General features: G+C 49.0%; 1 pseudogene; it reads left to right on the forward strand.

The window, feature by feature from the left end:
- The first annotated feature begins 5,850 nt into the window (after positions 1–5,850).
- Positions 5,851–26,279, forward strand: LOC139604252 (serine/threonine-protein kinase PAK 3-like; annotated as a pseudogene).
- Positions 26,280–26,949: the final 670 nt, after the last annotated feature.

Here is a 26,949-nt window from a genome sequence, read left to right on the forward strand (position 1 = left end):
GAGTGACTCTTGGGGTCACTGCACATGGCCAGGGGATGGACTCCATGACCCTGATGGGTCCCTTCCAACTCAGCATATTCCATGATTCTACGACCTTTATTCACACCATGAGGTAACTTCATATTCCCTTTAGTTTCCACTCTTGTGTGGTTTCACCTTTATAGCCAGACACAAAAGGGTTTTCCTGTTTTAGGAGGTGAAATGAAGATCATTACCTTGTGTCCTTGTGATAGTCCTGAGCAAGCTTCCCTGCCACGTGTGCCAGCCTCTCAGCCCAGGCTGTGCCTGCGAGCTTGGTGACTCCAATTGTCTGCATCAGGGACAGGAGGAGTTGGGCCGCACACTGCCGCACCGGGGCGGGGCGGCTGCTGGGGAGGAGAGAGCAAACCCTGGGCCACAGGGACCAGGAGCAGCAGCAGCACAGGCCTTGGCCAGAGCCTGCTCCCTGCCCTTGCTGGGGGAAGGAGCCTGGGCTCTCCCTGCACCTTCAGACACCTGCAGAAGGTTCTGTCCTCAGGTAAACACAAAGTTAGCATTGTACACAAGGCCTGCCTGCACGGAAGAGGGAGGAATTCAGTCTCCCTGCACTGTCTGATCCTCAATTTCTTTCACAGTATTTACTCGGAGAAAGATTCAAGAAATAGATGACATATGAATAATTTAGAGATTAAGGACAATTCATGCTGACCATCAGAGGGCACCCAGTACACAGAGCTGCAGCAGGATTGAGGCTCTTTCCACCCATTTATCCCCAAATCTGCAGACCTTTGGAAAACAACAAATGCAGGGAAAACACATTGTGGGCCGTGAAGTTGCAGAATATCCAGCAATGCAGCCTGTTTCTTCTGTGGGGCTTGGCAACGGATCCATCTGAATGTTTTACCCTATTCCAAAGCTGAGGAAAGGGTGGCAGGCAGTTTAGCCAGGTTGTCCTGTTCTAGGGAGTGTCTCTTGGGAGCTATCAGGCCCAGCACCAACATTTAAGGCAGCATTTGCTTCAACTGTCCCATGGCAGTCAGCCTGTGAAGGTGCCTGTAAAGTGATTCATCATCTCAAGGCTAACATGAAACATCAGTTTGAATAGAAAGTAGAGCTCTAAGGCCAGGACAGTCATACAAGGCTTCTTTGGCAGGAGCTGCACCTGCTGTGCAGGCTGGGCCACACCCAGCAGATTATCCCCCATGTGCTCCACGCCCCAGCAAGGACCCTCCTCATTTCTCAAGTTAATGGCATCATGAGGAGCCATAGTTTTCCCAGGGCCTCTGTGGTTAGTGCTGTGAAATACCAAACACTGCTCACAGCTGCAATTGCAATTGTCCCTCTTCCCACAAAAGCACAAGGCTCTATCCTTGGCCTTTGCAGGCACTTTCACTTCCCCACTGATCACCACATCTAGGAAAATCTGACAGGCTGGGAGAACTCCAGGAAGCAGCAGGAAGCTGGGTCAGAGGAGCTTTACTTTGGGTATCAGGAAAAAGGGTTTTTCACCCAGAGGATGGTTGGGCACTGGAACAGGCTCCCCAGGGCAGTGGTCACAGCACCAAGCCTGGCAGGGTTGAAGAAGCATTTGGACAACAATCTCAGGCACTTGGTGTGACCCTTGGGCTGTTCTGGGCAAGGCCAGGAGCTGGACTCGATGGTCCTGATGGGCCCCTTCCAACTCCCCATATTCTACAGTTCTGTGATTCTGAGAACTGATAGGCTGCAGGAGGGCAGAAATAGGTGACAAGAGGAAAGAAGTGAGGTTGGTCAGAGAATCAAGTCACTGAGTCCACAGAAGATGCAGGATACAGGACCCTTCCCTCCCACCATTCCCATTCTCTGTCTCATCCCTTCTCCCTCCCACGCACACGAAGGTGAAGAACATCACTAAAAGAAGAAGAACCTACTTGACTCCCATGTCCATGAGAGCAGTCATTGCTCGTGCAGGAGTCACATTCTCCACCATGATCCCCAGGGTCTGACTGGCTGCTTTCCGAACAAATTCTGGGGAGTTGGACACCATCTGGAGAAGGACCCGAGCAACCTCATCCACCTCAGAGTCCATGTCCTTCTTCAAGGTCACAAAGAGCTCTCCCAGAGTGACAATGGCAGAGTAGGACACCTTGGAACGGAGGTTGGTCACCTGGGGAAATCATGAGGGGAAACATAAGAATCACCTTGGAAAGAAAACCAGTTGCCTTCAACAGAAGTCCCAGGAAATGACAACACATCCCACTGTGTCCAGAGGAACATACAAGTACAGGGAGAGCAGGAGAGCACAAGCACAGAAAGGCACTTACTCTGGCACCAATTTCTGGCCTCAGACCTGCTCACTGCAGGCCTAAAATAAAAATTTCATTAAGTGTTCTACTTGACCCTTCTAAAATGTCCACAGCTTTGATTTTAGGCCCTTTTACTAGAAAATCAAAGCAAGAGCTGCTTTCAAATCATAAAGGCACAAGTGATAAAGATAAAAGAGTCAGGTGCTCCTGTTCAAAAAAGCAAAAAAGCAACACCAGCAGTTGAAGCACTCAGCCAGGAAACAGAAAACACAGGCTCAGCTCTACAGATTCATTTGCACTGTTGAATTACAACTTGGGCAGAGGTTGGGACTCTGGCAAATAACAGCATTAGTGTCTCAGTTTCTGCATTTGCACATTGCATTATAAAGGCACCACACTCAAAGATGAGTGTCAGATACCCGACCTGCCAGTAAATACAGCTGCATGTGCCCACAGATCCTGCAGATAGCTGAGAGACATTGGAAATCTCAGGTCTAAAACCAGAAATGAAGGCAGACCCTGAGCACACATGGAGATGAACAAGCTCATCCCTACTCTACTCACTGTGTATCAAGTATGGGGGACAATTCAGAGCAATGTTCTCACCTCGCTGGTAAGTGCCAAGCAAACCTCACGAAGTCTACAAAGCAGGACCTCTGAATGGGACCCAGCCAGGTGTTGGATGCTGAAGAGTCCCTTCTCCTTCAGCTCCCTGAAAGGCAGAAGATTGATTTTTCTCTCCACCAAGGCAGCAGCCTCTGAAATGACCAGGCTGGCAGCTCAGTTGAACAATGAGAGGAGCTTTTCAAGGAGTATTTAATGAAATCGTGGAACGCGTTGCCCCAGGATGCTGTGGCTGTCAAAAGCATTCACAAACCCAAGAGGCAAAGAGAGGGGTTTCAGAGTGGCCATTTAAGAAGACAGCCTTTCTGAAATCTCTGGCCCATGAGGCCCCTCTGTCACTGCTTCCTAGAAGCTGTGAGACCGGGCCATGCTGCTGTTTCTTGTCCCCTCCCTGTACCTGTCCCTGAGACACAGTGCCACCGGGCTGTTATTGGGGCATTTTCCTTCTTTGTCAGCCCCAGCAGGCATTCAGCAGGGAGAGTCTGCACTGCCACTCTGGAGCTGAGTTTCCACTCCACAATCTCAGCCTCTCTGTCACCCCCTCCACTCCACCTCACACATTCCCCAAAAAAGCAGCAGGATGTCTGCTGGGACTGCCTCAGCCTGCAGGAAGGCCAAGTGGGTCCTGGCCTCTCCTGACCCACAGCACAGCTTTCTTTCATCCCAGCATGGAAATATAAAAACTGTATTATCACATCACACAGAGGGCCAGGAGCTTTTTATTTTGGCTGCAAGTGTCTACAGGCATTGGGGAAGAGGAGAAAAAGAGTGTTTTGCAGCAAGCAACCCAGCTACTCAGGCAGGATGGTAGGAAAAGTGTCTGGAAGCTGCTTTTTAGGACTTTGGTTGTTCTGCTGAAGCCTCTGACAGAGCCGATGTGCAGATCCCAGAGCTGTGGAGCGTTCCTGGGAAATTTGTCCTTGGATATGTCTACGAATGCTCTCCCAGCCATGAACTGCCATCTGTGTCCTGTCCATATGTCACTGCCTTGACTGTTGAGTGTCTGAGGTGCCTCTTGAGGCTGCTATGGACCTCCTTCACCAAGGAATGGATTGTGATACAACATCCCTTTCTGCTTATGTTTGGGCACTGACAGAGCCTGGAGCCCTCTGGCTGAGCTTGGGCTCTCGCCAAGCAAGATTGCAAATGAGAGCAGCTCATGGTCCTCAGCTCCTCCCTCCTGCTGTGACAGACAGACATGGCCATGGGGACAGAATGGAGCTGCCCCATCTGCCAGGTCACTAAGAAGACTGTGAATTTTTCTCTGCCCTGTCACCACCAGTTCTGCCTGGGCTGCATCCTGCAGTGGGCAAAGAGAAATCCAGCGTGCCCACTCTGCAGAAGAATGATAGAAGCTGTCAGGTTTTCTGAGTAGGATGAACAGGACTACATACAATTTGCCATCAGCTCCCCCAAACAATTGCTAGAGTCCAGCAGGGAGAGAGCCTGGCCACCTTGCTGAAAACAGCCCCCAAGACCCTGAGATGGCTGCTCCATCTTCCCCACGGGGAACACTGTCCCCAGCTGAGCAGGGGCCTGCAGGACCAGAGCCTGTGGATGGCCTCCTGCCCAAGGTGTGGGCCGAATTTTTCAAATAACAATGTCATCTACTGGACCAAAGGTGGCCCTGGCTGCACCAGAAGCTGGAGGGAATATGCCAGCACCAGAGATGGCTGGTTAAAGAATTCATAGAGCAGCATCCTGCACGCCCTCTGTGCCTATGGTCAAGTTGCCAAAATCTTGGTGCCAGTACTGCAGCTTGTCCTCTGTAGCAATCTGAATTGCTGCTAGCATAGTCCAGGGTAAAGAAGCAAAAAGGACCTTTGCATCATCTCCACAGATGTTTTATTCAGCTGTGCAGGGAGATGTTCAGGTCCCAGCACCCACGCACAGAGGGTCTCACTTTGTCTCCACAGGGGCCTGGGGGCTGACCCTGATCTCGGGGCAGTACAAAGATAAGGGGGGCACTCAGGGAATAGGGAAGGTGTGGCTCAGGAACACAGGAGCAGACACAGGAACAGGGGAAGGAGCCAATGGGCTCTAACAGCTTTTTGAGGGAAGCTTCTCGTGTCTCCCTAGACCAGGGAATGGCCCCCCAGGGTCTCCACAATTCCCCGTGTTTTATATTATTAGGAAAGCTTCTCTGAAGGATCAACTGAATCAACACAAAATGACAAAAACAATCAAAAGCACTCATAAGACAATTGTTCAAAATGCAAACAATGTGCCAACAGATTTCTTGGAGTGTCTTAGATCTGGCAGGAGGGATGCAGGGTTTTCTTAGCACAGTTTATCAGGAAACTGAGTCATTCATACTGACCCTCTGGTCCATGGCCTCCTCACTGTCATTGTGCAGCAAGGAGGCCCAGAGGCTGCTGTGCTCTGGTCCTGTCAGGGATGAGAGCAGCGGCTCTGTGGCCAGCGCCAGCTCCAGCTCCAGCAGCTCACAAGAGGAGGCTCCTTCCAGAAGCTCTGTTGGCTGCAGTGTGGCAGACCAACAGAGCACACTGGAAGCCACCCCCCATTGCAGCCACCCCCCAGCTGCGCCCATCATCCCTGCAGAGCAGGACCTGCCCCAGAGGACCCGCGGCAGGAGCTCAGGACAGTGGCAGGTCCCTGTGCCCAGGGCAGAGTCACAGAACCTCTGCTCCTGGCTGGCACAGGGGCTGCTTACCCTGGTGTCCCACGGAGAGGAGGGACCCCGGGCCCCAAACTCTGCCCAGCCCTGCAAAAGGCCACCTTGCCAGCAGTGCTAGCAGTGCTAGCGAGGTTCCTGCAGCCATTCAGTCAAATAAGAGGAAACAAATGTCTCTTTATCTGACACAGTCTCTGCACACAGCTTTCTCCCCCTTCTCCTGGTGCCTTTCCCTGACTCCAGGAAGAGCTGCAGGAAATGCTGTGTGAGCCATAATAATGGAAGAGTTACTGATAAAAACACTGGGGTGATGCTTTCAGAGGAGTCATGAATGGAAGATTGACCAACCTTCCAGCCAATGGTATGCCAAAAGTTTCCATTCTTTAAATAATTGACTGCAATAAATTAGTAAAAAGAAAGATACGGAAACAAATTAAATCTCCCACAGCTGCTGGCTTTCCTCAGGCTCCATGGCCTATGTATTGCTAGACTTACTTCATTTAGGCAGAATATTAACTGCCCTGACTTGTTGGAGACTGACCACAAGGTCTCATCTGTGGTGAGCAGTCACTAAAATTAGCTCAGCAGAGGCATCTTCAGCTGTCCAAGTGTAGCAGAAATACATATTCTCTGCTTCATGACTGTGTGGCAACAGCTGCTGGTGTGGATTCGTCAGCGTTGCTTCATGGATTGCTCCTGGGAAGGAACTGTGTGCACAGGCACAGAATGATGGCTTCGATCTCCTCTAATTACTCCAATCGGATGATGGCCAGAACTTTTAGGCAAAAAGCATCATGACAGAATAATTTACAATATTCTCCAAACTACTCCTGTGGTTTTGATTTTCTTACTGATTAGGTTCAGTGTCTGGCCTCAAGAAATCAGTCCAGAAATAACAGGCAAACCTCAGCTTGCAAGTTAGAGTGCAAGTCTTTAATCTGCCATTTTTGCAGTATCTACAAACAACTTTTCAACATATTTGCAAAAAGAATCTCTTAGTTCTTGCTATACCTATCCAGAACCTGACTCTCTCCTTGTTTCATTTTGATTTGAGATCCAAGCATGATTTTTTTCTGGACAGGGAAGTAAGAACCAGCTGCAAGTACAGACTACAAGTGTGAATCTATACTGCAGGAACTGAGCTGTAGCTTGGAATTAAAGGCAAGGAGTGATGCCATGGTAAATGTGAATATTTAGTGCTGACACAGGAGCCTTCTGCAATGCTCCACCAACCCATGGTTCACCTTGCTACAAACTCTCTTTCTGATGTTACAAAGAGTGTTGAAGAGCTGACGATAAGTAAAAAAAATAGCCAGAATGTTAATTTTTGTTATTATGGTGAACAATGACTATCTAATAATTCAGACCTCATAGAAGTGAGTATTCAGATTTCCACTTAGTTCATGCTAGCAATTTTAATTTGAAATCAACAGGTTTATCCAAATCAAGTTATCCATAGGAATTAATTTGCTCTATGATCTAACTAAAAATGCCTCATTGTCTGATAAATTTAGTAGAATTTGGCAAAGTCAACAGTCCACAGATTTTCATTTCTTGTTTAGTGGCTATTCTGCAGGAAAGCTTTTACAGACTAATCAGTTTGGATGTAATTAAATCTAGCCATTTTGGTATTAGAACAAAACCATATGACTGCACAGCCTTTTAAAGAATATTTTAAAATAAATTTTCAAATCAACAGTCTGAGTAGGACTCAGAATAAAAACTCTACCAAACTTCAACTCCATTGGAAGATTCCCTTGTCACCCTGTGAATCAACTCTGCATTCAGAAGATTAAAAGTCCCAATTATGGTGGTATTTTTTGGTATGGTTAGGAATTGGGGAAGGGTCTTCTTCCTTCTCAACTCCATGCTGCAGTGCCTTTGGGATGTGGCCTGCTGGCCGTTGTTTGTGCAGCCCTGGTATTTCTACATGAGGCAGAAAGTGCAATTGCATTTCCAGCCAAAAGCCCATGAGGAGTGGGGCAGCCGGAGCTGTGCCAGACACAGGCCAGCAGCTGTGCCGCGAGAGGGTTTTGGTTCCTGCCCGGTGCAGCTGGTGCATCTCTTCCGTGACTGCCTCCCCTTCCCAGGTGCCCGGGGATAGCAGGTGCAGGGTTCTGCAAGGGCTATGGAACAGGGTGGGGATGTCTGCTGGCAACAGAGTGCAGCGGAGAGCAAACAGCCCAGGATGTTCCTGGAGTGTGTGACAGAGAACTTGTGACACAGCTGGTGACTGAGCCAGTGAGGGAAGGCACTGCTGGACCTGCTGTTTGTGAAGAGAGAAGGGCTGGTGGGTGACAGGAGGGTTGGAGGCGGCCTTGGGTCAGTGCTCACAAAATGCTTGTGTTTGATTCCCAGAGAAGGAAGGAGAGACGTTGGGGAAGTGTTTACCTGCAACAAATGGTGAATTTGTTAAGCTTTAACAGGCGGTGCTGAGTCATACCTTCCCTCACACCAGTGGTTAATGTGTGCAAGTGGATATCTTAGCCTTGAGAATAAAGACAGTGGGCCTACTGAGGAGGTAGCTGCAATGCATTCAAGGAGAAGAAGGCTCTTAACCATGGAAGGAGAATTTGAGGAATGGGATGTTCACCACATGACCAGCAGAGACCCTCAAGAGACCCCTACTCTAAATGTCAGTAATTTTGGGGAAGTGATTTAAACATGTCAAATACTTTGTGAGAATGTTTAGCCTGTGAGTTTGAGCAAAGTAATGAATAAAAGTAATGAAAGGAATGTCTTAGTTCCATGGATACACACACGTGGGTGTGCATGTTTCAGGGAAGTGATTCCCCACGCACCCAGCACTGAAATAAAGTAATGCCTCTTTTCTCACACTGAGCTGGCAGTGTGGATCGGGCCCTGCTCAGTAACTTTCATTTTGGTCATTTCTATTGAAGCATAAAGAATGGTTGAAATGAGATCTTTTCCAGCTGTTTCCATCTTGTTTACCTTTTGGGGGACCAAGGTTCTGTGCTGCAGGTGAGCTGGGTGTGTGCAGAGCAGTGCAGCCCCAGAAACCCCTTGGTTTGCCCAAAGGTTGCCATGCCTTGCTCCCAGGTGTGCCCAGCTCTGGCAGGAGAAGGAGCCCGCAGCGCAGTGGGCACCGTGCCCTGCCCAGCCGGGGCTCTCTGGCACAGAGCAGCAGCAGCGCCAGCGCCGTTCAGCTGCTCCTGCCTTGGCTTCCCTGGGACACAGGAGCCTCTGGAAATCAGCACCGCCAGCCGCGTTCCCAGCTTGGAGCAGCTGCTGCTGGCGGGCAGATGCTGCCAGTTCCACTGCTGCCAAAGGGGAAGAACGGCAGAGCAGGGGAAGAGATGTACATACACAGCAGCCCTGGGAACATCCAATAAACATGCAGATATATGGGGTGATTTGTTAGGAATTACTTCAGCTGCTATGCCAATAGTGCTTTCTCTCCTGGTTCTGTACAATGCTTTGGGCCATTTTCTTGGTCTGGTTTCCTTTGCTTGGGTCCCATCTGAATGCTCACTTGGGGTACAGGCTGTAGGTGCTTGGGGCACTCTTGGAGTTCCTCTTGGATCCCTTGAACAACAGGGTTTGGCCCACGGGGGGAGTTTGTCCTGCTTTGTGTCAGAGGAGAACTTCCGAGGCCATTTTGTGTTTGCTGTAGGGGAGGTTGGTTACTGCTTTGCATAAATTCACAGACTAACATGCTTTGTGATGCTTTGCTTTGTCATACTTTGCTTTGTGATATCAGGGCATGGTTGCCACATCGTCGTGGTGACATCAGAAGGTTGCCTTGTTGCACGGAAGGCCTCAGTGCCAGAGCAGCCCTAGGGCTTGCTGAGATCAGGAGCATCCTCCTGATTGTGGCCTTTGTCAGTGTGTAGCTGCACACTGACAGGAGTCTTGGCTTTTGTAGTGTTGGGGTAAACTTGAACAACAGTGCTACAATGATTGAGCAACTCGCTGCTGCAGTTTGCACTATGTATGGCACTGTTTATTCCGCCTATTTCATGACTAGCCTGGCAAGTAAGTAGAGGTTTCAACTCTATTTAGGTTAGGGTGTAAGCTAACCTGGCTTTTGCATGTCTTCCTGCTCTTTTTTAGTGACTGGGTTGATTTTGAAAGAGAAAGAGCATTAGGATGCCAGTGGTTTGGTAAAGCTCCTGTCAGGGCGTTCAGCTAAAAAGGGGGTGCCTGTAGCCACAGGGGCAGCATTTGCAAGGGAACCTGCAGGGCTTCCGTTCCCTCCACGGGAGAGTCTGTGGCAGCAGAGTCTGTCATTTCCTCAGTTTGCTGGATCAAGCAGGACAACTTCCAAAATGCAGACTGGGAGGCCTTCTCAGAAGGCCTTCTAAAGACTTTGTAGTTCTCCCCAGAACTGAGGGACAGCTTCTTTTATTCTAAATTTTGTAATGAAAGGATTTGACTGTCTATTTTGACCCTTGACTGAGTGCTAAAATAGTGATTCCCTTTGCAGTGAAGTGCAAACTCTAAAGCCATGAGTGTCTGCTCCTGAGCCCTGGAGCTGCTGCTGTGCTGTTTCACAGTAGAACTGCCACAGCTCAGGGGCATTTTGGGGAAGCTTTTCTGGGTGACTGTTTTCAGCAACTTAATGGGAATTAGTGCATTCAACTTCTGTTTTTTAAAAAAGTACCTGAAAGACAAGAGAACAAGAGCTGCTTTATCTGTTGAACAGAACAGAAGCATGGAGTGTTGAAGAACAATTTGCATTTCCTTGATCACGTTTGTATCCATTTACTGGCTAAACGGGCCGAAGTGTAGGCACAACCAAGATTATTGTCCTGATCTCTTGCTGGCTGTGTGAAAGAAGTATGTCACGTGGAGGGATGTTGATAAAGAAAAATACTCTCTGTTTGGGTTGACTTCTTCTCTTCTGTGGGATTCAGCAGCCCAGGCAGTTTTCTCACAGCCCTTGTTCATTTTCCCTTGCCCACTCCAGATCACATGATCCGTGTATTCAGAGGTGCTGATCCTGAGGTGAGTGAGAAAGGAACATTTCATGTTCCTGGTGCTTAAGAATTGTAGAGCAAGCTGTGAGCTTGGCCTGTGGCCGCAGAGTGTAGAGGGCCAGCTGGGTAGGCTGAAAGAAAATCCATTTCCATGTCTGCAGCAGCAATAACAAAGGCATCGCTGGCTTTTTCCTGATTTTCCATTTCAGAACTTTCAAGGAATGAAAAGCTCATTTTGCAGAGAGAATGTTGCTTCTTGATAGTAGCCAGGGCATAATGTTTAATTCAGAACTATTAGCAATTCTGTTGAATTAGCCCATTTAAATTCAGTCGCAGTGACTTAGAATCCCATTGTTCTCAAAGTTTCTGATTTGTCCTTAGTACAGCTGGTTGTAGAAATAGAGCTGAATAGAATAAAGTGCTGAATAGAAATAAGGTTATAAATTATAGGTAACTTTCTGTCCCTCACACTGCTGTTTGTCCACAGATCACAGAACCAACAGCAGTCTCTCCTCTGGCTCCCTCTGCTCATGGAGAGGAGGCCAAAGAGGAGGCAAATGAGGTGGATGAGCGCCAGCCTCCAGCTGTGGTCACACCACAGCCTGACCATTCTGAGCCAGTAAGTGCCAGTTGTGTGTGCTGCTGTCTTTGGTGCAAGGCAGAGCTGCAAGTTTCTGACCAGCCGGCACTTGCTGTTGCTGGCTGAGGATGCTGAGTGCTGGAGTCCTGCCAGGACCTGGTGATTGCCCCCAGCCTCTGACAGCTGGGCAATGGGCTTTGATCTGTCATGCTTAGGCAGCAGCTTCCTGGCATTTGGACAGGGGCCAGCCTGGAGCATGAATGCTGCCTGATCCCAGAGCAGGGAGCATGTCAAAGACACTGTGCTCAGCCTTGTCAGATACACAGGGGACACTGTGGCGTGGAGGGACCTGTCCCCCTGCACGGACTGGCCAAGTAGCTGCAGGCACAAAAAAATGCTGATCTGACCACACAAGCTCTTTGTGGTGCTTTGTCCCCACAAACTTCTTGGGTGTGCTTACTTGGGACTATTTCAGAGACACGCTGGGGATGTAGAGCTGCTGCTTGAAGTCAGGGATTTTGGTGCCTTTGTTGTCAGGTTGCTCTTCTGCCTCTTCAGGCAGAGCAGCCAGTAGCAGAGCAGATAGGTGCTCTGAATCTGCCTGTTTCTTGGTCTTTGATAAGCTGCAAGGAGATGACTGTGTTGTCCATGAAGCTGGGGGGGGCCATTCTTGTCTAGTGTGGCAAAAGAAACAAAGTGAGTAGTTCTGAACCCTTCTTCTGAGGCAAAACCCAGACGCTGCATGTGTCTGTTGATACCTTCTATTGTGTAGTTTGCTTTGAAAACTGTATTGGAGCCTGGAGTGGGAGCAAAGCTGCAAGTCCTTGACTGCTGTCTTGTAATGCTAAAACCAGGATGTACACCTTGCAATGATGCCTGCTGTATCTGAAGTGAAATGGGCACCTTTGTGGCTGGGAAGCTGCGTGGGCCAAAAGGACGCAGGGCTGGCGGCCTTGAGCCGCTGAAGATGAGGCAGCGTGTGGCCAGGGGGCCAAGAAGGGCCAGGGCACGGTGGCCGTGTCAGCAGCAGGGGGGCAGCAGGAGCAGGGCAGCGAGCGTGGCCTGTGCTGGGCAGCGCTGCGGCCACCGCTGCAGTGCTGGGTGCAGCTGTGGGCCCTGGGAAGCAGAAAGTCCTTGAGGGGCTGCAGCGCGTGCACAGAAGGACAGGGGAGCTGGGCAAGGGGGTGCAGCACAAGGCCAGCGAGGAGGTGCTGAGGGAGCTTTAGCCTGGACAATGGGGGCTCATGAGGGACCTTCAGGCAGACTTCCATAGATCCCTGCCTTAGATCCATAGATCCAATGATCAGCACAAGGGCTGTTTCCCTGCCAAACATCCCTTCACTGCATCCAAGTGCTTTAGACACTGGAGTAGGTAACACTTTCATATTTTGTTTATTTGTTTGTTTGTTTGCTAGAAGGAGAAGCCTTGTGTAATTTCTCCTTCTCCAGGGAGCAAAGGAGCTTTTTCTCAATCTTTCCTGCCCTTTTCCAGCACTGGTGGAAACACATCACTTTCAGGTTAACGGCTCCCGTGTCTTTTGGCAGCCCAGGGAATCAGTGTGTGTTGTATTTGGGAATTGAGCAGGAAATCAATGCCCTTGCATTCCAGCTGGTGCTCAGAGATTAGAGGAGCTGGGAGGGGCTGGGCTGCATTTCTGATTCCAGCCACTTTAGCACCATCAGTGTGCTCGAGTCCAAGAGAAGAACTTGCCCGAGCACAGATGCACAAAGAGTGCAGTTCCCAGTGCAACGCTCTGGGTCTGATTGCATTCCATAAGGACCCACACGCTCCAGATTCCCCAAGAGTGTGGGTTACTGAAGCAACAGGAGAGCAAGTTCAGGATGGCTGCAGATCGGGGCACTGCTACCGAGTGTTGATGTGTGTAGCGACAGAAAGGACAGTATTGATTCAGGGTGACCCCCCACGTGGTGAATAATGTGCTTTGACTCTATGATTTAGAAGGTTAAACAAATGCTTTCTTAAGCTATGTTATATCACACTAGTACTATATTAAAACTATACTAAAGAGATACTATACTAAAAAGCTACTAAAGAAAAACTTGTGACTGTCTCCAGACAGTCACGACACAGCTTTTATCTAATTGGCTAATCAAGCTAAACAACTATCACTAAAATCCAATTAACAAATCACTTTCAGTAAACAATCACTAGAACACATTCTACATGTACTAAACAACAAGAACAGCAAGTAGAGATAATAATTGTTTTCTCTTCTTCTCTTAAGTTTCTCACTACCTCCCCTTAAAAAAAACCTAGGAGAGAGAATTATATCTCTCTGTGTTCAAAGAATGTAAATACCACAGTACAGTAAAGAGAGATTATAAAAGTGAGATCTGTCTGTCTATCTATTTGAATCTTCCTGGCTCTGCTCCAAAGCAGTGGAAGATGCAAAGCTCACCTAAAGGCATCCCTTCAGGAGAGGAGTAGAGACAAGTTCCATTGACTGATCCTGAGCAGGCAGAGATGTTTCCCCCTCCAGAGATGGTTGTTTTTTCCCCTCATGTTTCCCTACTCCAGCCTTTTCTGACCTGAAGCCTTCTTTTTATCCTTTAAATTTTTGCATGTCCTAAGGGAGTGGAACTATCCCATGCTGTAGTTGGGGTCTGGTGACTTTGCCCATACATGCATTACATGACACATGGTTTCCTTTGCTGGCATCCCCAGGGCTGTGTAAGTGCATTTGTTAATGAGGCCTTATGAGAAACTCTGTTACTGCTGGTCAGAATTCTCAGTTGACAAAAGAGGGAGAAGAAACACCTTGGTCCTCCTTCATATACTCAGATGGCCATAGAGGTTCTCTGACTTCCATCAGAGATCTTTGCATGCATCCTTATCTCCTGAATGACCCCATTTTGTAACAAGAGTGTAGATGTCAGGAAGGAGGAATGCTGGTGCAGGCCTGAAGGGAATGTGAACTCCAGAAGTGTCTCTCACAAGGAGTGAGCTCACCCAGGAAGCCACCTGCAGGGCCAGGATGGAGCTGTGGGACAGGGCGGGGTGTCAGTCACCACTGAAAGACAAAGAGGACATGGCAGAAGCAGAGGGAGGCCCTCACCAGATCCTTGAGAAATGCCACACCTTCCCTGTCAGCTGCCTGAGAGGCTGTTGGAGCTTCAGCCCCAGATGGCCCCTGATTGTAGGGCCAGGGTCACTTTGGAATCTGTGCCTCCCCACGGGCAGAGAAGGACCCAGCAGAGCAGCAGCACAGTGCTTTGGGAGCGTGTGAGCCCAGCAGTCTTTGAGTCTTGGCCCACAAAGGTCGTACGGGAAGGTGAAACCCATCTTCTCTTGCTTTCTGTGCAGGTGCTTCTAGAGAAAGAGCAGGAGCAGACTGCCTTATCTGAGATGCCATGCCAGATTCAGGGAGAGCTGTTCCCTGCCCGAGAGCAGGAAGAGCAGCTCAGGCAGCAGGTGGAAGAGCCACAGGAGAATGGCCAGGTAAGCCTGACGGGCCAGGGGACAGAGGGAAGGGCAGGAAGAGGGGCATAAACCAGAGCTCCTGGGACTGAGGAGGCCAGGAAGTCTCACAGGCACTGAAAGGACAGAGCCTTGGAATCTGCAGAGACCAGCACCGGGACAGGATGGTTACAGTGGAAGCAGAGCTGGGGAGGGAAGCAGAAAGAAGGGGCTGAATAAATGTGATTTTGAGGCTAAAAGAGGGAAAAGCTGATCTTGATGGCAGCTCTCAGTCACTTGCTCTGCTTTTGTGTGTACAGAACATCAAGGCAGAGCCACAAGCAGAGCTGCCTGAAGCTCAGAGTGACATCATGGCAGCAAAGAGGAGGAATGAAGACATCCAGGAGGAGAAGAATCTCCCTATGCAGAGGGGCAATCAACAAAAACAGGTGAATGAAGGAATGGCAGCCACTCCACTCATGAAAGAGAGTCCTTTCCGTTGTTGTTTACAGAAAATTGATGAACAGGTGCAGGCACAGCTGCAGGAAACTGAGGCTAGGATCAAGGCAAGGAAGAAGAGGCTAGACGAAAAAATTAAAATCATCAAAGAGAAAATTAATCGCCTCCTTCAGGAACAAAAGGCTCTAGAAAAGCAAGTGAGTGAAACAGCAATAGCCACTGCAGTCACCCAAGGGGTGGTTTCTGCCCTCCTTGCCTTTCCAGTGCAGAGCAGCAGGGGGTGGGTGATGCCTCTGAGGCCATCCTGATGAGGCCTCTGTCAGAGCTGCTCTGAAGGGCACTTCCTGGTCTGCTGAATCTCAGCTGATGCTCTAGACAGTGGCATTACTCCCTTGGCCATTTAGCCAGCACTCATCCGAATGAACTCCTGCTGGCTTCTTCCAGGTGACCTTGTTTCTTGAGGTGTTTTTGCAGGTGAACATGGTCACTCACATAGATCTGGAATACGAGCTACAAGCTGTCTGTATCCCTTGTGAATCTGCTCCTGTCCTTTTCTTTACTTTCTTCCCAGTCAATGACTCCTGGCTGACGGGGACAAGCTGTAGTCTCTGACTGCTTTGTTCTGTTTGACTTGAGGTGGAAGTGTTGCCATCCTACCTGGCAGCCTGCAGAGAGTTCCAGCAAATGATGGGCAACCAAGAGCCCCGAGGCTGGCATGAGGCCCAGGAACTGAACCCTCCAGAGATGCTGCAGGATGAGCACGTCCCGAGGAAGGTGCAGAAAAAGAGAATTTCATGGCAGGAGGTAGAACATTAGAATGAGGAGCTGCAAATGTATCTGCAGACCTAGGAGGGGGAAAGGAGTCTTTGGGAGGAAGTGGAGCAGTCGTTGCTGCAGTCATCCTTTAGAACAAGAAACTGGCTATGACCTCGAGTAAAACCAGCCTTTGGTTTTGACCATTTGGTTTCACAAGTGGACATCCAAAGCAATCCAGTTGAAGAGCTCTGCATGTGGCTGACAGCAGCTTCCTAAGGGCTTGCATTTCAAATGGCAATCTCTCTTGCATTTCAGGGCAATCTCTGCCACACCTTCCTGACATAAACTCATTTCTTGTCTCAGATCTACACCGACTCTGACACTGAAGCTGCTGCAGAAGCAGCAGTGCCGTCCCAAGGAGCCTTTGCTCTCCAGCTGAAGAAGTGGAGCCTGAGCACTTGGTTCACCTCCCGTGCTGACCCAGCTGCTGCTCAGCAACAGGAGATGGCGGGTGACTCCCTGGAGCAACTGAGTACGTCTGGTATCTTTCTTATCTGAGGGACAGTGTATTGTGTGCACGTGTCAGCATAGCTGTACCAAAGGGTTCTCCTCGGTTTAGTGTCACAGAAGTGCTGGCGTTGCTCCGAGGCAGCAAGAGAGAGCTCTGGGTGTTCCTGCTGCCTCTGAGGGCAGCTTAGACTGGCTGGAGTTTGCCTGGGCTTCCCTCTCTGCCGAAGGCAGAAGCAGGGATTGTTCCTGGATCAGCAGAAGGCTGTGACTGCTTGAGTCCTAGCCACTGGCAGAATCCCTGCTGAGATCAGTCTCTAGGAGAACACATCAAGCCCTTTGTGATTCTGCAGCACAACCCAATGAATCTGCTTCTTGCCCTTAACAGCTGCCAGTGCTGTGCTCTCAGATAAGATCTGGTAGGGTTGAGAAGAGAGCCCAGTGGATTCTGTGTCTACCATCACCTGTTGGGACAAAAAGGGCACTGATCTGCGCCTCGGTGTGGCTGATCTCAAAGCCCATCCTGCTGTGTCCTGAATGGGGGCAACAGCTTGTACGGGGCTCAGGCTCACTCTGGCTTCTTCCAGTCAGTGCCTGTCAGTGCTCATGCTTGGGCTTTGCCAGCCTTGTTGTGGTCGCTGCCCTGCCCCTGAGGGCTGGTGGGAGTGCAGAGGCTGGAGCCTTCCTTAGCTGGGAGGGTCCCGCTGCTGCCCGGCTGCTGCAGCGCGGAGCTGCCTGAGGCAGCAGCCCCTTCTCTGGGCCGGCTGCTGCGTCGCACGGCCCGGACTCACAAGAGGGTCAGCATCTCCTCTGGGCAGCTCTCTGTGTCACAGGGCGCCTGAGGAGCACTGCTGTCCTCTGTGCCCATGCCCGCTGTGCCGAGTTGGGAGGATGGGGACGTGTGCGGTGCCGAGAGGGCGAGTGCAATGGGAGCGACTGATCCGCGCTGTCGGGGTGGAGAGAAGCGGCGTGGTTCTTCACGCGGGGCACGGGCAAGGGCGTCTTTGAGCTCAGCCTGCTCATAAAGGGTGAGGGCCCTGATGCTGAAAGCCCCGTCGGGATTGCTTCTAGCATGAGCTGCTCTGGTTTACAAACGCAGAGGCATTCTTCTGGCAAACTGCTGCAAGCTGGAAAAGATGGGAACACTTGGCAATAATTCCTCCTGTTCTGAACTTGACATCTGTTCAGAGGAATTGATTCTAGATGTCCAGGTGCATTTAATCTTAGCAAGTAGGAAACCTTTTCTAAATCTCACAGTGTTTATTCCCAAGAAAACAAAGGCACTGTTAGTTCCAGCTCTCCTTAATGTTTCTAGATGACAAACTTACTTGCCTTGGTAGGTGTTCTCTTCTGGTCTCAGTCTCTGAATGTATCTCCCTGTGCTTCCCTGTGTGTCTGCTGTCAAGAGGTCTCTCACTTCAAAGGATGCTAGAAATCAGTCTCTGTGCCAGCCACTTGTGCTGTGGACCTGCTGTTCTTTTCTTGTTGTTCCAGTTCCTGTTCCTGTTGTTGTTAGCCAGCTGTCCACAAAGGGAGGGCTCAGAGCCCCAGACACTGGGGCTGCCTTTTGTATCTCCTAGAAGCTGGGATCTCTGCTTTAAAGTGAACATCTTGCATTTTGTTTCCCTCAGGGAGAATGGCGAAGATGGAAAATCCTATTATAAAATACATTGAACTGGAAAATATTGGCAGTGGGTGAGTCCAAGCAATGTTAATTTTACCAAACTATGCATCAGGTGTTTTGCTGGTGGAATAGGTATCAAGTGTGAAGTCAGACAAGCTGCAAATGTGTTCAGGCACTGGGCTTAGATTGTCAGTGCTGATCAGAATTTCTAAGTGTGCTCAGAAGGCATTGTCAAAGACATCTCCATGCTTCCAGTGTCCTGCAGGTCTTAGGCATTTACAGCACAGATCTCCTGCGTGGGCTGGCTTTCACTGCAAGATCTAAATGGCTTCTCCTTTCTCTGCTTCTCTTTTGTTTCTAGGACTTTTGGAGATGTTTGTAAAGCACTCGACACTGCCACAGGAGGAGAGGTAACTGTCAACAGCACCTGCAGATTCTGCTGCACTCGAGGGCTTTCCCTTCTGGTGTGAGCTGTGGCTGGAGCTTTGGGCAGAGCTGTGCTGAAAAGGCACAAGAAGCACAGACTGGTGCCAGCCCGCAAAATGCATTTGGGACTTTGTCCTCCTCAGCTGCCGGAAGGAAGGCACGGAGGGCAGCGGTTCCTTTCAGAGAAGGACGCGCTCACTCGCTCTCCATTGCTGAAACAAAGGTGGTGCCTTCGAGCACCTCACTGCTCTTTGGGGCTACAACTTCAGAGTCCTGAATTCTCATTTCTGGCTGCCAATAAATACATCTGAAAGTTACTGGTAGTTCCTTAGCCACCTGCTGCACTTGGGAACTGCACACAGGGAGAGATCTGCAAGGCGTCCCTGAAAGCCCTAAGCCCTGCCTATAGCCCAAGATGTATCCACAGAGTTTTAAGGCATGGATTGCTTCTTCTGAGTCGCAAACAAAGCAGCAGAGAGTGTGGTCAGAGCTTTGTGGGTGATAACTGAGACACTGCTGTTACCAAGTGGTCAAGGCAAAATGTCAGTGGCCCCACGTGTCCTGTAACTGGCTCCCAAGGGAGCAGAGAAATGGGCTGTTGGAACGTCAGTTCCTAATTACTGCAGTGCCTAATCACAAGGCTGTTTGGCACAGCTCAGCTGTGTCATTGCAAAATCACTCGTTCCATGTGCCTTGTGGTCTCGTGCCACCAACCTCTCAAGTTACTGATTTTCAATGTCATTTTAGGTGGCCATAAAGAAAATACATCTTCAAGGACTGAGAAAGAAGGAACTAAAAGTCAATGAACTCATGGTCCTGAAGGTGAATAGGAATCCCAACCTGGTCAATTGTTTAGACAGGTGAGTTGTGCTTTTGTCCCATGAATGTTTGTTCACATATTGCAAACATGCAAGGTAAAATCCCACTTTGGTCACTGGCAGAAAATAGAGCCGTAATTATTGGCTAATTATAACTGCTCTTTTCATCTCCAGTGGATGGGAAGAGATTGCATTTTGTCTGCATGAGTCTTCGCTGGCACATGGTATTTGAAAATTGTTCAAAAACCCGGATGAGTCGTGTCTTACTAAATCAATGATCTCTATATTCACAGCCACCACTTTGTTTTGGAGCTTGATTTTTTTCAAGTGTCTTCTTAGGTCCAGGTAAACTAACAAGGATTTCCCTTGGATTGTTGCCACTGTTTTCCATTGCTATGCATGCCAGGAAGACTAGGTGCTTTTTTCCAGAAACACCATGCGTGACAGGTTTTTTATCTGGGCTGTTACTAAACTGCACATTTTGCTTGCTGCCCATCTAAGACATCTCCTTTTTCACAGCTGTGCCTTTCTCCTTGAGACTGCACAGATGGCAAACAATGCACAGCCAAGAGGGAATGTCTATTCCTTTATTTTGTCTTTGTCTCAAAGGGACCTGAAAAGAAGAATCAACCCGTCTTTTCCACACAGCAACCTAGCCATGTACATTCATCTCCACGCCCTTGTTTCCTTTTTTCAGCTGCCTTGTGGGTGAGGAGCTCTGGCTGGTTATGGAGTACATGGATGGAGGCACTCTGAGCAATGTCATCAGCAAGACCTACCTGTCTGAAGATGAGATGGCAGCCATCAGTCGGGAGGTCAGCAATCCCATCCGTGTTTCCAAGGGCTTGGGCAGGATTGTCTGGGAAACAGGGGCTCAGAGCTGGAGTGATTTCCTGTGCCAAGCTTTGTTTCTGTGTTGCTGCTATTCTATGGGCAAGTAAAAGCATCTCAAGTGAAAGGCCTGCCAGTGCCCCTGCACTCCCTGTACTCAGTGCCAGTTCTCTTATCTCCTGCTGTTGTATTCTCGCTCTGTCTCTTGTATTTGTATTTGCTGTTCTCCACCTTGCCTCTCTAAATGTTTGCCTGGAGTCTGTCTTCACTGCATTCCTTGCCTGTAAAAGCAAAGGTGCTGGTGGCAGGATTTGAAATGATCAGCAAAGAAAAAAGACTCATGTCTCACAGTCCTCAGCTGAAAAGGATAGTAGTGCAGCCAAAATGCTCTTTGCTTCTGGAAAGTGACTGGTGGGATACTTCCAAGCCTGTGCTGAGGCCAGCAAGAAAATCTTTGTCATGCAGCCTCCCACCCAAAAGTGATCCGCTTCACACCAAAGGGAGGGACTTTTCCTTTCAAAACCCCTCCTTTGTCCTCTGCATGGAAAAAGCACGTCCACTGCAGCAGGAGTCATCCTGGCTGGTTTGCAGGGCACAGCCTACAACAGCAGGTGCTGTTGCTCTTTCAAAAGCTGACGTGCCTTTCCTTAGAAAGGTCCTGCTCTGCAAGTGTTGGAGCAGCAAGCTCTTCCTCTCAGTGGCCATTACTGTTCTGCCATTACTCCCCATTCCCCTGGAGAGGAAATCTTTTAGATTCTTTGTTTCCTTTCTTGTGTGATGAAATCACATCACTCATTTTTGCCCTCCTGTTTCTGTTTTCTCGCTCAGTGCCTGCAAGGACTGCATTTTCTGCACTCAAACCGCGTCATCCACCAAGATGTGAAGAGCTGCAACATCCTTCTCAAAACCGACGGCTCTGTCAAGCTGGGTCAGTATATTCTTGGTCAGGTGCAGCGTTCCAGGGATGTGGGTGTGGGGCTGCTTGGAGTGACTGCCAGCTCCCCAGAAATGGTGCTGGTGGCAGTGCAGGGACCCCTGCTGCGAGCTGAAGGCACAGTTGCAACGTGCACAGAGGTATAAGGAACCACAAGCAGTCAAGAGTGGCGTTGCTCTGTGTGTGTCCCTTCCAGACAGAGGGAGCTACAATCTAAAGCTTCAGGGGCATAAAGTCCACTGCTGTGAGCAGCCTTAAGAAACCTGGGTTTTTTTGGAAGTGGCCAATTCCATACTCCCTTGGCTAAAGCCCCAGGGAAATCGAGCGTGCGCAGTTCTCCAGGAGATTCAACAGCCCATTCTTAGCCTGAGAGTGGGGAATTCTTTTGCTTGGTTTCCTAATTGGAGCTGGCTTTCATGGTTTGTTGTTTTCTCCACAGCTGACTTTGGCCTCTTTGCTCAGCTCACCCCTGAGCAGGGCAGACGGAGCTGCGTGGCCGGCACTCCTGGGTGGCTGGCGCCTGAAGTGGTGACAGGTCAACCATATGGCCCCAAAGTGGACATATGGTCTTTGGGAATCGTGGGCATCGAAATGGTGGAACGAGAAGTTCCTCACTGGAATGCAACTCCTGTCTTGGTAAGGTGCAAATACTCACCGATCCCACTGTCTTTCTCACCTGTCCCATGTTCTATGTGCCATTGGACAAAATCCCATTGCCATCTGCTGGCACCACTTCCACCAAGGTCTCCTTCTAAAAATGCCCCTGCAACACATCAGCATCTGCTGTAGCTTTGGTTGTATCAGAAAGGGAAGTGGCAGTTCAGAAACCTAACCAGTTCAGAAACCTGCCATTTTGGCCTCCAGCCATGCCTGACATTTCTCACTTGTTTTTTGAACAATGTTGGAACTCTGTTTCTGAAGGACAAGAATTTTTCAGTGGAGAGGGTAGACATGTGATAAATATCCTGAGAAATGGAGGTTAGACCTTCCCAGTTTCAATTTTATAGAAAACATAAGAAAAAAAAGGAAAAAGAAAAGTAAACAAAAAAGAAAAAGAGAAAAAACCTACTACCAAAGCAATGCCCAAGCAGTTCTGCTTGCTTTCTCATTTTTGAAACACAGCTCTTCTCTTCCATTCTGTAGCATCTTTTCCAAATGCTGTGGGTCTTCGAAACTTTCAGGCTTTCAAGTCATCTGTACATGGTTCAGTCATGTGTGTGGGTGGCCTGGATAAGTTTAGGATGTGTTTTTCTCCGACTGCAGTTAGAATTGTTTGCCAAACCCTTGGCTGTTTCTTGGTACTTTAACAAGTTGATGAGCTTGCAGGCAGGTGCCTGGGCTGGGATCCAACGTGGGCAGTTGACACCGGTGCTGTGTTTCTTTACCACAGGAGCAGGGCCATCCCTGGCCTGCACAGTTCTAATGACAGGGAGGACTCCAGCTCCCCACCATGGCCAGTGGCTGAGCTCAGCTGAGAGTCAGGATAAAACCCTCTTTGTCACCTCTGGTGATGTGGGAAAAGGAAAGAAAGCCGCAAAAATTATTTGTACACAAGGGGAGTGCATTGCCATTTCTGGATTTGAAATTCTCCTTTGGGTTAAAGAGGATAATAGCAAAGTCTCTTTGGTCACCATCTATTTCAGTGCCACAAGCACAGAGTTATCATTACAGTGGTGGGCATTTTTATGGAGACTCCAAGGCCTCTTGCCATTCATATTTTTGTCTATTTGAGATGGATTCTGCAAGTTGAGGTTTGAATAGTTCCAAGTTGGTGTCCTATGTTTCTAAATACCATCTTGCAAAAGCAGAATGAGCTCTGTCCCTCTGACTTGTCAGCATGTTAGAGCTTGGTTCCACACGAACCACACTGGATAACGATCAGCCAATGTCTTGCCAATCTACACTGTAATTCCTTGGCCTGAGGAGTATCAGAAAGACCTGCTGAGCTCCATGGACACTGTCAGCTGCATGGAAGTGAGCATCCTTGGCCTTGCTGAAGAAACTGGAGCTCAGCTTAGGTTAGATGCTCTTGAGCAGGAGAAAGGCTGGGATCGTCAGGTGTTTCCAGAGGCCGGCGTGCCCAGAGGGACTGAGCTCTGGGGAGCAGCTGGATGTTTCTGCACATCATGGAAAGGGATTGCCAGACAGCTCAAACCTCACCACAGGCAAACACTCCCCAGCTCTTCTCAGGCAACATTTGCTTTGGGTTTCAAGTTGTTCCCACTTGTCTGTCTGTGAAGATGCCCCTAAAACCACAAGGCAAGCCTCTCAGAACTGGTGTTACATTTCCAGAAATGAAGAAAAGAAGCCCAAACACAAGAAAGTTGCTAGGGCACTGGTTTTTAGAGAGGAACTTACCCCACTGTGCAGTTTCTTCTCACTGGGAAACATGCTTCAAACTGGGGCATGAGGGTGTAAAGGCCACAGAGTCTCTTCTGCTTCTTGTGCAGTGCTGCTGAAACACTCAGTGATCGTGTTTCTCTCCTAGCCCAAGCCACATTCTGCACGTCACCAAGCCAGAGCCTGGTGATGTGGAGAGCCTGCCAAAACCTCCCATTTGTTTCCTGGCACTTTCTGGGATGGGCCTACCATTAATACATTGACTTGAGTAGCCAAATGAGTAGAGGGTGACCGTAGGGATGGAACCTCTCCTTCTGATTTGACCATGAAAAGTTTTTCTTTTCCATGTAAGGAAAGCAGAAATTTTCAGGCTGCTGAGAGACAGAGCTGCAGGTGGCTCCTGTGTGTCCAAGCAGGCGTTTTCATCCCAGTACATTTGTGCATGCATCTTAATGTGTCTGTGTTGAAGATGAGATTCCAAATGTTTGTTTCCTTACCTGAGGAGCACCTGGTGGATTTCCTTTCTTTCCTTCCAATTCCCATTGTTTTCAAGAACAAAGCAAAAAGCTTGATTAGTTTTGTTTTATGGCAGCTGCTCTTAAGGGACCAAGAAGCACTGCAGAGATACTTTTCCATGTACTAACCCTTGGATATAGTAGAGTTAGTATAGCAAAGTCCTTCTTCCAAAAAGCCTCTCAAGCTGGTATGAATCTTCAGGGAAGGAAATGTGCTTGTGGTGATGTAGTTCCCACTAACTAGGTCAGTCAATGAAATCAGCTGCCAAGGCAAGATCTGTGGGATGTTGGAAAAGCTGTGGCTGCATCGGAGTTTGGGTTTTTGGTTGGTAAAGGAAAGTCATCTCTGGGTCTCTGCCAGGGCAGAAACTGCCACTGCAGAGTGGAGCTTAATCAATGGGACCCAGGAGAGCAGTTACAGATAGGAAAGAAGCAGGTGTAGCCTGGTGTCTCCTTTTTCCCCAGCCTCAACTCCTGATAGCCACAGGAGGAAGACAAAAGCTGCAGCAGCCCAACCTATTCTCATCTTGCCTGCGTGACTTCCTGAGCTGCTGCCTGCAGAGAGACGAGGCGCGGCGCTGGTCTGCCAAGGAGCTCCTGCAGGTAAAATGTGAAGGGGCTGCAGGTGAAACAGGGTCTGAGGGCCGGGCTCCTCCTCCACTCAAGTCCAAGGCATCAGATGAGCCCCCTTCCTCCTCACCTCCACTCTTGGTGCTCTTCAAATGAAAACAGTGAGGAATCCTAGACTGGGCTGGGCTGGCAGGGCCCTGTAAAGGTCCTGTGGTGCAAGTGTCCTGCAATGAGCAGGGACATCTTTAAAGAGATCAGGTTGCTCAGAGCCCTTTTGCCACCGGAGCTGGAATGGTTGCAGGGATGGGGCACCTACAAGCTCTTGGGGCAAGCTGTGCCAGGGTGGCACCATGCTCCGAGTAAACAAGTTCTTCCTTAGACCTACTCTGATTAGATGCCCTTTGTGTTTAAAAATATTTGTCCATATCCTATTGTAACCGACCCTGTTAAAGATGTCCCCCACTTTCTTCAAAGCTACTCTGAAGTCTTGGAAAGTGGCAATAAAGTCTCCCTGGGGCCTATTCTTCACAAAACTGAATAACTCCACCTCTTCTCCGCATTTCCTGAGCAGAGAGGTGCTCTGTCCTCTGACTGTTTCTGTTGCCCTCTTTTGTAATTTGGTGGAGTGTTCAGTTTTATCTAATGGCAAAAGAATTGAAGCAGAGCAATGCAGGGTACAGAGACATGAAATGGTGGTGGAGGAACCCAAGGAAGCCAGTCCCAGCTGAGCAGTCAGAGATTTGGCTGTGGCAGGAGGGGCTGTGGGGGCTCACTGTGAGCCTCTGAGGGGCCCTGGTTTGTGCCCCCCAGCCCACCCTTGGAGGTTTCTGGCACGCAAACAGGGACAGCTGGGAGGGACTTGTCCCAGCCCCATCTGCTGCCTGGCACGCTCAAGCAGACGGGAACTGCGCCAGGGTTACTGCCAGGTTGTGTGGCAGAGAGGGAACTGCAGGACCCAGTGCCACTGGGCTGGCCCTGCTGGGAAGGAAGGTGCCATCCAGCACACGAGGGGCAGGGCATGGAAAGACAGACATTGCTTTCTGTCCCTGTGGGAATTAGCACAGTGCCTGTCTTTCAAAGACAGGGACCTATGTGAGTCATTGGAGTTTCCTGAAAGGAAGATAACTCAGGGACAGAAAGCACCATTTCTAGAGCACTGGCAGGGCAAAGATCCCAACAAGATAAAGAAACCTGAATAAATGGATGAGCGGGATTCTGGGCCAGGTTTGCCTGTGATGGCAGGGTCCTGCACATGACTGCTGGGTAGCAGATGGTGCCATTGCTCCTCTTTCTGGGTCTTTTTAGGACCCAGAGCAATCCCAATTGAGCCTGTGAAGCCCTGAGCTTGGAAAGTAATGGTTCACTCTTCACTGTTCTTTGTCTTTTTGTTGTTTGTTTTTTGTTTGTTTGTTTGTTTGTTTTAATTTGTTTGTTTTCTTTTTTTTGTTTTTGTATTTGTTTTTGGGTTTGGGGGTTTTTTTGTGAACAGCATCCATTTGTAACATCAGCTGAGGCTGCATCCACCCTGAGACCACTCATCATCTCAATGAAGAGGAGGATGGAGAAGCAAACAGTGCTATAATCATATCAGGACCATTTTCTCCATAGCCATCTTAGAGTAGGATTTAGAGTAGGACTGTAGAGTAGGATTTAGAGTAGGAGTATGTGGAGAAAAGACAAAAGACTGCACAATTCAATGTGAATCAAGGACAAGCCATTTATTGTGCTTCTAAACATAGTTTATAATTAGTTCCTATCCTATAGGTTTCTATAGACATGCATTGTTTGGTTGGTTGCTGCACTTTGTCCAGCATCTCTTGACTGGTAGCTCTATTTTGTCCTGAGGCAAGCACGCATCTTTTCCTTAATCTAATTGGTAGATGCTGTAAGGGTCATTTTATTTGGGTTGCTACCCCTTTGTCTGTCAGCAACTCTTCTGCTTCACCTTTTTATCCACAAAGTTGAATGCAGCTTTATTAAAAACCTGACCTAGTTCTAGAAGGTTAGTTAGTTTAGTTAGCTCCAGAGGTTAGGCTGGTTCATTTAGTGCCTGTCCATTTTTCTGCAAATACCACCCTACAGGATTATAGAGTAGGATTGTAAAGAAATAAAGTTTCTGAAACTTTAACTCATCTGGAAGAATCCTTTCTTTCTCACCCTGTGAACAAGTGAGCATTTCCTTCTGAGTTGTCAGCTGTCTATTAAAGGTGCAAATGGCTTCTTTGATGTTGTGAAAAGTACATATTACAGGATAGGCTCTTCACAGATATTAAAATGAACATATATATATATATATAAAAAAATTAATATACTATATGTGTTATGTTATCTTAGTCAGTAGTACTGTATTTTTTTCAGTAGTGTGGTATGTTGCGGTGTGATGTCATGGTTTGCCTCAGATACCCCAGGTTCCTCCCTGATAATTCCCTGCCAGGTGTGTCAATCATCCCTCCTTTCCACACCCTGACCCCTGCTGAGCGCTGTCTGTCAATCCTGGCATTCCAGAAGGGCGGCGAGTGATTGGCAGAATTCAAAAGATGCCCTCCCCTCCTGGAAGGACATTGGGCCATCCAGGTGTCCTCAGTCCCTTGAGACTTCCCCGCCCCGTACCTGGCTGGTGGTCCCCCGTGTTCCTTCCCTCGCCCTCTCCCCCGGCTAAAAGGGCGAGCAAACCATGCGGTTGGGAGTTCTCCTGGAGCCGTTGATGG

This window comes from Agelaius tricolor, unplaced genomic scaffold (assembly GCF_023055355.1).
Source record: "Agelaius tricolor isolate 1412-34295 unplaced genomic scaffold, bAgeTri1.0.p SCAF_48, whole genome shotgun sequence".
In the NCBI taxonomy this organism is placed as follows: domain Eukaryota; kingdom Metazoa; phylum Chordata; class Aves; order Passeriformes; family Icteridae; genus Agelaius; species Agelaius tricolor.